Here is a 12,743-nt window from a genome sequence, read left to right as displayed (position 1 = left end):
GATACTGGGGTGCAAAGGAGCAAGATAAATAAATAAATACAGTATGGGGATGAGATAGGTAGATAGATGGGCTGTTTACAGATGGGCTATGTACAGGTGCAGTGATCTGTGAGCTGCTCTGACAGCTGGTGCTTAAAGCTAGTGAGTGAGATATGAGTCTCCAGCTTCAGAGATTTTTGCAGTTCGTTCCAGTCATTGGCAGCAGAGAACTGGAAGGAAAGATGACCAAAGGAGGAATTGGCTTTGGGGGTGACCAGTGAGATATACCTGCTGGAGCGCGTGCTATGAGTGTGTGCTGCTATGGTGACCAGTAAGCTGAGATAAGGCGGGGCTTTACCTAGCAGAGACTTGTAGATAACCTGTAGCCAGTGGGTTTGGCGACGAGTATGAAGCGAGGGCCAACCAACGAGAGCGTACAGGTCGCAATGGTGGATAGTGTATGGGGCTTTGGTGACAAAACGGATGGCACTGTGATAGACTGCATCCAGTTTGTTGAGTAGAGTGTTGGAGGCTATTTTATAGATGACATCACCGAAGTCGAGGATCGGTAGGATGGTCAGTTTTACGAGGGTATGTTTGGCAGCATGAGTGAAGGATGCTTTGTTGCGATCTAGGAAGTCGATTCTAGATTTAATTTTGGATTGGAGATGCTTAATGTGAGTCTGGAAGGAGAGTTTACAGTCTAACCAGACACCCAGGTATTTGTAGTTGTCCACGTATTCTAAGTCAGAGCCATCCAGAGTAGTGTTGCTGGACGGGCGAGCAGGTGCGGGCAGTGATCGATTGAATAGCATGCATTTAGTTTTACTTGCGTTTAAGAGCAGTTGGAGGCCACGGAAGGAGAGTTGTATGGCATTGAAGCTCATCTGGAGGTTAGTTAACAGTGTGCAAAGAGGGGCCAGAAGTATACAGAATGGTGTCGTCTGCATAGAGGTGGGTCAGAGAATCATAGAGACTGCCAGAGGTCCAGACAACAGGCCCTCCGATTTGACACACTGAACTCTAGCAGAGAAGTAGTTGGTAAACCAGGCGAGGCAATCATTTGAGAAACCAAGGCTGTCGAGTCTGTCAATAAGAATGTGGTGATTGACAGAGTCGAAAGCCTTGGCCAGGTCGATGAATACGGCTGCACAGTAATGTCTTTTATCGATGGCGATTATTGTGTCGTTTAGGACCTTGAGCGTGGCTGAGGTGCACCCATGACCAGCTCTGAAACCAGAATGCATATCGGAGAAGGTACGGTGGGATTCGAAATGGTCGGTAATCTGTTTGTTAACTTGGCTTTTGAAGACTTTAGAAAGACAGGGTAGGATAGATATATGTCTGTAGCAGTTTGGGTCTAGAGTGTCACCCCCTTTGAAGAGGGGGATGACCGCGACAGCTTCCCAATCTTTGGGAATCTCAGACGATACGAAAGAGAGTTTGAACAGGCTAGTAATAGGGGTTGCAACAATTTCGGCAGATAATTTTAGAAAGAGAGGGTCCAGATTGTCTAGCCCGGCTGATTTGTATGGGTCCAGATTTTGCAGCTCTTTCAGAACATCAGCTATCTGGATTTGTGTGAAGGAGAAATGGTGGGGGCTTTGGCGGGTTGCTGTGGAGGGTGCCGGGCAATTGACCGGGGTAGGGGTAGCCAGGTGTAAAGCATGGCCAGCCGTAGAGAAATGCTTATTGAAATTCTCAATTATAGTGGATTTATTGGTGGTAACAGTGTTTCCTAGCCTCAGAGCAGTGGGCAGCTGGGAGGAGGTGCTCTTATTCTCCATGGACTTTACAGTGTCCCAGAACTTTTTTGAGTTAGTACTACAGGATGCAAATTTCTGTTTGAAAAAGCTAGCCTTAGCTTTTCTAACTGCCTGTATATTTGTTCCTAACTTCCCTGAAAAGTTGCATATCACGGGGGCTATTCAATGCTAATGCAGAACGCCACAGGATGTTTTAGTGCTGGTCAAGGGCAGACAGGTCTGGAGTGAACCAAGGACTATATCTATTCCTAGTTCTAAATTTCTTGAGTGGGGCATGCTTATTTAAGATGGTGAGGAAGGCACTTTTAAAGAATAGCCAGGCATCATCTACTGACGCGATGAGGTCAATGTCATTCCAGGATACCCCGGCCAGGTCGATTAGAAAGGCCTGCTCGCAGAAGTGTTTTAGGGAGCGTTTGACAGTGATGAGGGGTGGTCGTTTGGTCACAGACCCATTACGGATGCAGGCAATGAGGCAGTGATCACTGAGATCTTGATTGAAAACAGCAGAGGTGTATTTGGAGGGTGAGTTAGTTAGGATGATATCTATGAGGGTGCCCGTGTTTACGGATTTGGGGTTGTGCCTGGTAGGTTCATTGATAATTTGTGTGAGATTAGATTGTAGGATGGCCGTGGTGTTAAGCATGTCCCAGTTTAGGTCACCTAGTAGCACGAGCTCAGAAGATAGATGGGGGGCAATCAATTCACATATGGTATCGAGGGCACAGCTGGGGGCAGAGGGAGGTCGATAGCAAGCGGCAACAGTGGACTTGTTTCTGGAAAGGTGAATTTTTAGAAGTAGAAGCTCGAATTGTTTGGGTACAGACTTGGATAGTAATACAGAACTCTGCAGGCTATCTTTGCAGTAGATTGCAACACCACCCCCTTTGGCAGTTCTATCTTGGCGGAAAATGTTATAGTTAGCGATGGAGATTTCAGGGTTTTGGTGGTTTTCCTAAGCCAGGTTTCAGACACGGCTAAGACATCCGGGTTGGCAGAGTGTGCTAAAGCAATGAGTAAAACAAACTTAGGGAGCAGGCTTCTAATGTTAACATGCATGAAACCAAGGCTTTTACGGTTACAGAAGTCAACAAATGAGAGCACATGGGGAGTGGGAGTGGAGCTAGGCACTGCAGGACCTGGATTAACCTCCACATCACCAGAGGAACAGAGGAGAAGTAGGATAAGGGTATGGCTAAAGGCTATACGAACTGGCCGTCTAGCACGTTCGGAACAGAGATTAAAAGGAGCAGGTTTCTGGGCACGATAGCATAGATTCAAGGCATAGTGTACAGACAAAGGTAAGGTAGGATGTGAGTGCATTGGAGGTAAACCTAGGCATTGAGTAATGATGAGAGAGATATAGTCTCTAGAGACGTTTAAACCAGGTGATGTCATTGCATATGTAGGAGGTGGAACAACATGGTTAGTTAAGGCATATTGAGCAGGGCTAGAGGCTCTACAGTGAAATAAGACAGTAATCACTAACCAGGACCGTACAGGATGAGGCATATTGATATTAGAGAGAGGCATGCGTAGCCAAGTGAACATATGGGTCCAGTGATTGGTTGGGCTGACTGGGGACACGGAAATTCAGACAGTTAGCAGGCCGATGCTAACAAGCTAACAGTTAGTAGGCCGGGGCTAAACAAGCTAGCAGTTAGCAGACCGGGGCTGGCAAGCTAGCAGTTAGCAGATCGGGTTAGCAAGCAAGCTGTTGGCAGACCGGGGCTGGCAAGCTAGCAGTTAGCAGACCGGGGCAGGCAAGCTAGCAGTTAGCAGACCAGGGCTAGCAAGTTAGCCTTTGGGGGACGTCGCGATGTGGGTAAGTCTGTTTTTGCCTCTTTGTGCGGTGACGTCGATAGACCAGTCGTGGAATTAGTAGGGTTCCAAGTAGCTCTAGGTAGCTAGCAGGCCACGGTTAGCAGAATGGGCCTTCAGCGGACATTGCGCCTGAGGGGGCTGTTGGAATCCTCGGGCAGATTATGTCGGTATTCCAGTCGTAGAGGATCGGCGGGGTTCCGTGCCCCATACCGGCAGTAGAAGGGGTCCGGATATTGTAGCCCAGGAGTGGGCTTCGGTGGTAGCACAGGAGCCCTGGAAGGGCTAGCTTCAGGCTAATTGGTGCTTGCTCCTGGATGGAAACGCTAGCCAGGAGTAGTCACCCGGGATTGTGGTTAGCTAGTTGCGAAGAACCAGATGAAAATGTTCAGAGTTTGCTGTAGGAATCCAGGGATATGGGGCGAAAAAAAATATTAAAAATTATAATAGGTCCGTTATGCTCTGGTCTGAGTCACGTTGTTCGAACTGGCGAGAGCTTTCCGAGCTAAAGGTTAGCTGATGACCGCTAGCAATGGTTTGATAGCTGGTAGGTAGTTAGCTGGCTAGCTTCAGTTGAGGGATTCCAGATCCGAAGTAAATAGAAATACTTTAGAAAAAAACAGATCCACGCCACATTGGGTGAGGCGGGTTGCAGGAGAGTATTTAGAAGTTGAGGTTTAGGAAAATATTTTAAAAAGATATGCAAAGAAAAAGATGTAAAAAGACACGACAGGACAAAGATAAATATGTCTGACTGCTACGCCATCTTGGATGTCTCTGCCATCGATCTAAAATGGCTTCTGGACATCAGAACAGCGATCACTAACCTCGATTTAGAAGAAAATGTCTACTTCAACGAGTAGTCAGCTCTGGATGTTCTGCTTACTCCGGACTAGTCCCGAATCCAGGGACTTGAAAGAGGAAGTGGGGGTGAAAGAGAGACAGGTGAGGCAGCAACCTGACAAGACTACGTCCGTGAGCAAATAGACCGTCAATACCCTCAGTTCTATTGGCCAACGTTCAGTCACTGGAAAACAAACTGGATGCCCTCTGTTCTATTGGCCAACGTTCAGTCACTGGAGAACAAACTGGATAAGCTCAGACTATCCTATCAAAAGGACCTGAAAAACTGGAATATCCTATATTTATCAGATTCGGGGCTGAACGAGGACATGGATATATAACTCGCTGGTTTTTCTATGCATTGTCAAGACCGGACAGCGTAATCGGGTAAGATAAAGGGAGGAGGGGTGTGTCTCTTTGTTAACAACAGCTGGTGTGCGATCTTTAGTTTTTGTAGATTTCTATTTACCACCACAAACCGATGATGGCAATAAGACCGCACTCAACGAGCTGCATAGGGCCGTAAGCAAACATGAAAATTCACATTCAAATCAAATTGTAATTGTCAGATGTGCAGAATACAACAGGTGTAGAAATGCTTACTTACAAGCCCTTAAACCAATAATGCAGTTTTAAGAAAAATAAGAGTAAAGAAAATATTTACTAAATAAACTTAAGTATAAAAAGTAAGACAATAAAATAACAATAACTAGGCTATAAACAGGGGGTATCAGTACCAAGTTAATGTGCGGGTGTACAGGTCAGTCGAGGTAATTGAGGTAGTATGCACCAGCATGACAATGACCCAAAACACACGGCCAAGACAACAAAGGAGTGGCTCAAGAAGAAGCACATTAAGGTCCTGGAGTGACCTAGCCAGTCTCCAGACCTTAATCCCATAGAAAATCTGTGGAGGGACCTGAAGGTTCGAGTTGCCAAACGTCAGCTTCGAAACCTTAATGACTTGGAGAAGATCTGCAAAGAGGAGGGGGACAAAATCCCTCCTGAGATGTGTGCAAACCTGGTGGCCAACTACAAGAAACGTCTGACCTCTGTGATTGCCAACAAGGGTTTTGCCACCATGTACTAAGTCATATTTTGCAGAGGGGTCAAATACTTATTTCCTCATTAAAATGCAAATCAATTTATAACATTTTTGACATGCGTTTTTCTGGATTTGTTAGTTGTTATTCTGTCTCTCACTGTTCAAATAAACCTACCATTAAAATTATAGACTGATAATTTCTTTGTCAGTGGGCAAACGGACAAAATCAGCAAGGGATCAAATACTTTTTTCCCTCACTGTAACTAACAAGTAATCTAACAATTCCCCAACAACTACCTAATACACACAAATCTAAAGGGGTGAATGAGAATATGTACATGTAAGTATATGGATGAGCGATGGCAAGGTGCAATAGATGGTATAAAATACAATATATACATGTGATAGGAGTAATGTAAGATATGTAAACATTATTAAAGTGGCATTATTTAAAGTGGCATTGTTTAAAGTGACTAGTGATTGGGTCTCAATGTAGGCAGCAGCCTCTCTGAGTTAGTGATTGCTGTTTAACAGTCTGATGGCCTTGAGATAGAAGCTGTTTTTCAGTCTCTCGTCCCAGCTTTGATGCGTCTGTACTGACCTCGCCTTCTGGATGGTAGCGTTGTGAACAGGCAGTGGCTCGGGTGGTTGATGTCCATGATGATCTTTTTGGCCATCCTCTGACATTGGGTGCTATAGGTGTCATGGAGGGCAGGTACTTTGCCCCCGGTGATGCGTTGTGCAGACTGCACCACCCTCTGGAGAGCCTTGCGGTTGAGGGTGGTGCAGTTGCCGTACCAGGCTGTGATACAGCCCAACAAGATGCTCTCAATTGTGCATCTGTAAAAGTTTGTCAGGGTTTTAAGTGACAAGCCAAATTTCTTCAGCCTCCTAAGGTTGAAGAGGCTCTGTTGCGCCTTCTTCCCCACACTGTCTGTGTGGATAGACCATTTCAGTTTGTCTGTGATGTGTACACCAAGGAACTTAAAACTCTCCACCTTCTCCACTGCTGTCCCTTCAATGTGGATAGGGGGGTGCTCCCTCTGCTGTTTCCTGAAGTCCACGATCATCATCTCCTTTGTTTTGTTGATGTTGAGTGAGAGGTTGTTTTCCAGACACCACAGTCTAAGTGCCCTCACCTCCTCCCTGTAGGCTGTCTCGTCGTTGTTGGTAATCAAGCCCACTACTGTTGTGACGTCTGCAAACTTGATGATTGAGTTGGAGGCGTGCATGGCCACGCAGTTGTGGGTGAACAGGAAGTACAGGAGGGGGCTGAGCACGCACCCTTGTGGGGCCCCAGTGTTGAGGGTCAGTGAAGTGGAGATGTTGTTTTCTACCTTCACCACTTGGGGGCGGTCCGTCAGAAAGTCCAGGACCCAACTGCACAGGGCGGGGTTGAAACCCAGGGCCTCCAGCTTGATGATGAGCTTGGAGGGTACTATGGTGTTGAATGCTGAGCTGTAGTCAATGAACAGCATTCTTACACAGGTAATCCTTTTTGTCCAGATGGGTTAGGGCAGTGTGCAGTGTGATGGCAATTGCGTCGTCTGTGGACCTGTTGGGGCGGTATGCAAACTGAAGTGGGTCTAGGGTGGCCAGTAAGGTGGAGGTGATATGATCCTTGACTAGCCTCTCAAAGCACTTCATGATGACCGAAGTGAGTGCTACAGGGTGGTAGTCATTTAGTCCAGTTATCTTTGCCTTCTTGGGTACAGGAACAATGGTAGCCATCTTGAAGCATGTGGGGACAACAGACTGGGATAGGGAGCGATTGAATATGTCTGTAAACACACCAGCCAGCTGGTCTGCACATGCTGAGGACGCGGCTAGGGATGCCATCTGGGCCAGCAGCCTTGCGAGGGTTAACACGTTTAAATGTTTTACTTACGTCAGCCACGGAGAAGGGGAGGGCGCAGTCCTTGTTAGCGGGCCATGACGGTGGCACTGTATTATCCCCAAAGCGGGCAAAGAAGGTGTTTCGTTTGTCTGGAAGCGTGACGTCGAGGTCCGTGACGTGGCTGGTTTTCTTTTTGTTGTTCGTGATTTCCTGTCGACCCTGCCACATATGTCTCGTATCTGAGCCGTTGAATTGCGACTCCACCTTGTCCCTGTACTGGCATTTCGCTTGTTTGATTGCTGTCAAAAGGTGTATTGGAAGCGAAGTCAGGTGCAGTAGAGCAGAGTAAAATGAACAGGCGCACTTTATTATAGTTCCAAAACGAGAGCACTAAATAAATCAAACGTGCTCAAAAAACTGAACATAAAAGTAAAGCGCATAAACTAACACCACATAACATGAAACAATTACACACAAAACATTATGGGAAACAGAGGGTTAAATACAAGTAGCTTAATTGGGGAAATGAAAACCAGGTGTGTATGGAAACAACACAAGACAAATGGATATATGGAAAATGGAGCGGCGATGGCTAGAAAGCCGGTGACGTCGATCGCCGAACGCCGCCCAAACAAGGAGAGGAGCCGACTTCAGCGGAAGTCGTGACAATTACCTTACGGAGGGAATAACCACTGTTTATATTAGTCATATTCTCAGACCTCTTTCTATGGTTAAATGCGGTGGGTCGCGCTTTCAGTTTTGCGCAAATGCCGCCATCCATCCACGGCTTCTGGTTAGGGTAGGTTTTAATAGTCACAGTGAGTACATCTCCAATGCACTTCTTTATAAATGTACTCACCAAGTCAGCGTATAGGTAGATGTTGTTCTCTGAGGCTGACCGGAACATATTCCAGTCCGTGTGATCAAAACAATCTTGAAGCGTGGCTTCCAATTGGTCGGACCAGCGTTGAATGGTTCTCGTCACTGGTACATCCTGTTTGAGTTTCTGCCGATAAGACGGTAGGAGCAAGCTGGTGTCGTGGTCAGATTTGCCAAGGGGAGGGCTTTGTATGCATTGTGGAAGTTAGAGTAGCAGTGGTCGAGGGTATTGCCCATGTGCGTAGCGCAATCAATATGCTGGTAGAATTTAGGTAGCCTTGGTTCTCAGATTTGCTTTGTTAAAATTCCCAGCTACAATAAATGCAGCCTCAGGATATATGGTTTCCAGTTTGCATATAGTCCAGTGAAGTACTTTGATGGCTGTCTTGGTGTCTGCTTGAGGGGGAATGTACACAGCTGTGACTATAACTCATGAGAATTGTCTTGGTACTGTAGGTAAAATGGCTGGCATTTGATTGTAAGGAATTCTAGATCAGGTGAGCAGAAGGACTTGAGTTCCTGTATGTTATTATGATTACACCATGAGTCGTTAATCATGAAGCATACACCCGCGATGCATGGAGAAGCCCGGTGGCCTAACCGATTCCGACAACATATCCCGAGAGAGCCATGTTTCCGTGAAACAGACCGTTGCTCGAATTTCATTTACCTTTGTTGTCAAGAGACTGGACATTGGCTAGTAGTGTACTCGGGAGTGGTGGGCGGTGTGCACGTCTACGGAGCCTGACCAGGTGGCCGCTTCGTCTGCCCCTTCTGCGGCGCCGTTGTTTTGGGTCGACTACTGGAATTAGATCCATTGTCCTGGGTGGTGGTCTGAACAGAGGATCGTCTTCGGGAAAGTCGTATTCTTGGTCGTAATGTTGGTAAGTTGACGTTGTTCTTACATCCAATAGTTCTTCCCGGCAGTATGTAATAAGACTTTAGATTTCCCGGTGTAACAATGTAAGAAATAATACATTAAAAAACGAAATACTGCATAGTTTCCTAAGAACTCGAAGCGAGGTGACCATCTCTGTCGGAGCCATCATCAATGTAGACTTGGTGCTCCAGTACCACCTGCCATGCGGTAGCAGAGAGATCAGTCTATGAGGCATCTTTTTTTGTGGCTGGTGATTTTAATGGGAAACAGAAAACCATTTCACCCCATTTTTACCAGCATGTCACCTGTGAAACTAGAGGCAACAAAACTCTAGATCATCTTTACTAAGGGTTGGGGAGTAACGGATTACATGTAATCAGTTACATTAAAGGGATTACAAAAAAAAACAGTAAACAATGCGTTACCAGCAAAAATATTGCAATCTGATTGCAGATACTTTTGAAAAACTAGATGATTACTTTGAGGATTACTTTTAAATTCAGAAAGGATGTGTAAGGACCGACGCCCGAGACGAGAGCAGGTACGGGGAGTCAACATTTAATAAGGAACAGGTATGAAACAAGACAGGCACAGCGTCAGCACACGGGCAACACGACAACATTTGACAATCAATTCAGCCGCGGGGAACAGAGATGGGGAACTGACAAATATAGGGGAGGTAATAAACAGGTGATTGAGTCCAATAATACGCTGATGGGCATGATGGGGAAAGGCAGGTGTGCGTACTGATGGTGGCAAGAATGTGTAATGCTGGGAGCCTGGTGCCTTCGAGCGCCAGGGAGGGGGAGCCGGAGCAGGAGTGACAGTACCCTCCCTCTAGGGGCACCACCCGTCATCCCACCTGGGTGAGCCTGACGGCCCGGCCGAGGTACAGGTTCTGGACAAGCCGGCTGGGCATGAAATCCCAACGAACCGGCAGAGGCGTGAGAGTCTGGCGAGCCGGCTGAGGCATAGGTGCCTGACGATCCGGCTGAGGCATGAAGGCCTGTCAATCCCGCTGAGGCATGGGAGTCCGATGATCCGGAGGAGGCGTAGCAGCCTGATGAGCCGGCCGGGCGTAAAAACCTGATGATCCGGCTGATGCCTGACATGGGATGGGCGCCTCCGAGCCAACCGGGGCAAGAAACCTCTCGAGCCAGCTAGGGCTTGACAGCCAGCACTCCCCGATGCTTCATTTGGTAGTGGCTGCATTCTGTAAGGACCGACGCCGGAGATGGGAAGCAGGTACGGGGAGTCAACATTTAATAAGGAACAGACATGAAACAAGACACGCACAGCGTCGGCACACAGGCAACACAACGACATAAGACAATCAATGCAGCTGCGGGGAACAGACAAATATAGGGGAGGTAATAAACAGGAGATTGTGTCCAGGTGAGTTCAATAATACGCTGATGCGCATGACGGGGAAAGGCAGGTGTGCGTACTGATGGTGGCAGGAGTGCGTAATGCTGGGGAGAAGGAGTGGGAGCAGGCGTTGCAGGATGTTTGCGCAAAAAAAAAATCTTTGACACTTCACTGTTTTCTCAACGACATTCAAATCAGCATTGAAAAAAGGCGCACGTTTAAGTTTGTTCCACCTGATCGAGTCTGACCACAAGTCAGACACCACTATGATGACACACCACGTGTTTGATAGATCGTGGGGAAAGAGCCGGAATAGGCTTTTGTAGGCTACAGTCCAAGCTATGTCTTCCAATGGTGCGGCTGCTTTTGGCATCCAAAGATTATCCAACTTGAATAAACGTTTGGAGGTAAGGATGACAGCAGTGGTGTAGTCTATGGCGATGTGGATATCACTTATTATTGATATCTACATAGCGCATTGATGTGAATCACACTGCTGCTCTCTCATTTAGCTATTTGCGCCTTACGGATTTTGGTTGGTGTGGATGGCTGTTCACAAATCTAAATATGTATTTGAACACAATAATGGTTGTATTCAAGAAGTTTAAACTGCCTGTCAATCATTGTTTTTTAAACTAGCGGACAGCCAGTGAAAAATGCACTCTTGCAACTGCTGCATAGTGCGGATCCCAGCCTATGGATTAAAAGTGGGGCTTTAATTGCTCAATCAAATTCCTGGGGATAATTATTTTTAATCTTCACACTCCTTGAGAACCCAAAATATGAAAGTGTCTTTCTCCAATGTTTGTAAATGTAAACAAACACTGTATAGCCTCAAAACACGGTTAAAGCATACATTTTGATATCATGGATGGTCAGTCCTTGCATCCATAGCTCTGTCTATTGCCGTGTCTTTGCCCTCTTCAGTACCTGCAAACTGAGACGAGGATATCGGTCTGTGATATCGCAAAGTGTTTCACCAGTGGGAGTCATCGGGTCAGTTGCTGGACTGATGCCATTAGTGTCATTGTAAGTGTTGACAGTCCCCTACAAGAAGGTGTATCATCAGAAGCAGAGTATACTCTGCGCATCGATGTTTTTCTTGCTGAGACGGCCGCAGTGCTTGCAGAAGTGTCCGAAGGGCACGAGAAGTTCAATTCAACTACCGTATTGCACGACTGCAAGGAGGAGGGAACTTGCTCATTCACAGAGACAGCTGGCTCGAAATCATGAAAAGAATGGTCAATCAGATTGGCTGATAGAATATGTCGAGATATCGTAATATCTCCTTGGATTGGATTCTGCACCAAGAGGCTTCTAAACGTCTTTTTCCCAAGCGGTGCTTTTGACAGATACTCGTCATGAATGACTGCTTTGCAGCTAGCGTTAGGGGAAGACAGTGTGGTCGGTGGAGAAGGCACTGTAGCCTATGACCATACCTGGTTGGTTTTCCAATCCATCAATGGGAGTAACCGATCCATCAAGTCTGCTCCCAGTAGCAGGGGTACAGTTTCGAGGCTGGTAACATACACAGGGTGAACGAGCGAGACGTCCTGGAAGTGTAGTTTCAGCATGACTCTCAATGTGAAAGGCGAGGTAGTCTGAGTGACCCCTCTAAGTGTAGTGTCGCATCGTTCCACTTTTAACCAACGTTTAGTTGGCTTCAAAGCTCTTTTGAGATCATCGAACAATGTTTGAGAGATGTGTGATATTGTCGCACCCGAATCAATTAGTGCATGACAAGTTAAGCAGTCTTCCAGGACTGTTTCCAGGTATGGTCGTTTCGATTTGTGTTTAGTGGACATATTCCCCACAAAGTGGAGTGGTCGTTCGCAACGACGTGATGTGTCATTTCTGTTCAAGGTGGAAGCAGATCGACTTTTCAGATTTTGAGTGGGCTTGGCTTTAACAAAGTGTTTGACCTTTTTCTTCGCAACCATTGTATCAGAGTCTATAGACATAGCCCATGGGCTTGTTTCTTAATCAAGCGGGCCCCTGGATAGGGTCTCGAGTGAGAGCGGGAGAGATTTGAATTTTAACGTCCTTGCTATGGGTGTTAATTCCTGCGGATCTGGTGTCCGGTAATTCCCCGTCCAGTCCTTGTGACTTATCTTTTACCCTTTTCTCAAATGTTTCTCGCTTTAGTTCTTCACGTAGTGGAACTTCTGGAGAACATTGGTCATCGTTTTGATCATGCTTCAACCCTTTGTTACCCTTGTGCTCTGACACTTTGTGTGGGTTGGGTGCAGGAGCGTAGCGAACAGGTCGATTGTAGAGGTAGTCGTTTTGATGGCGACGTACTTTACAGTTATTTCGACAGCAGTG

This window comes from Salmo salar, chromosome ssa01 (assembly GCF_905237065.1).
Source record: "Salmo salar chromosome ssa01, Ssal_v3.1, whole genome shotgun sequence".
In the NCBI taxonomy this organism is placed as follows: domain Eukaryota; kingdom Metazoa; phylum Chordata; class Actinopteri; order Salmoniformes; family Salmonidae; genus Salmo; species Salmo salar.
The sequence above is the reverse complement of the archived record's forward strand: the minus strand, read 5'-3'. Positions refer to the sequence as shown.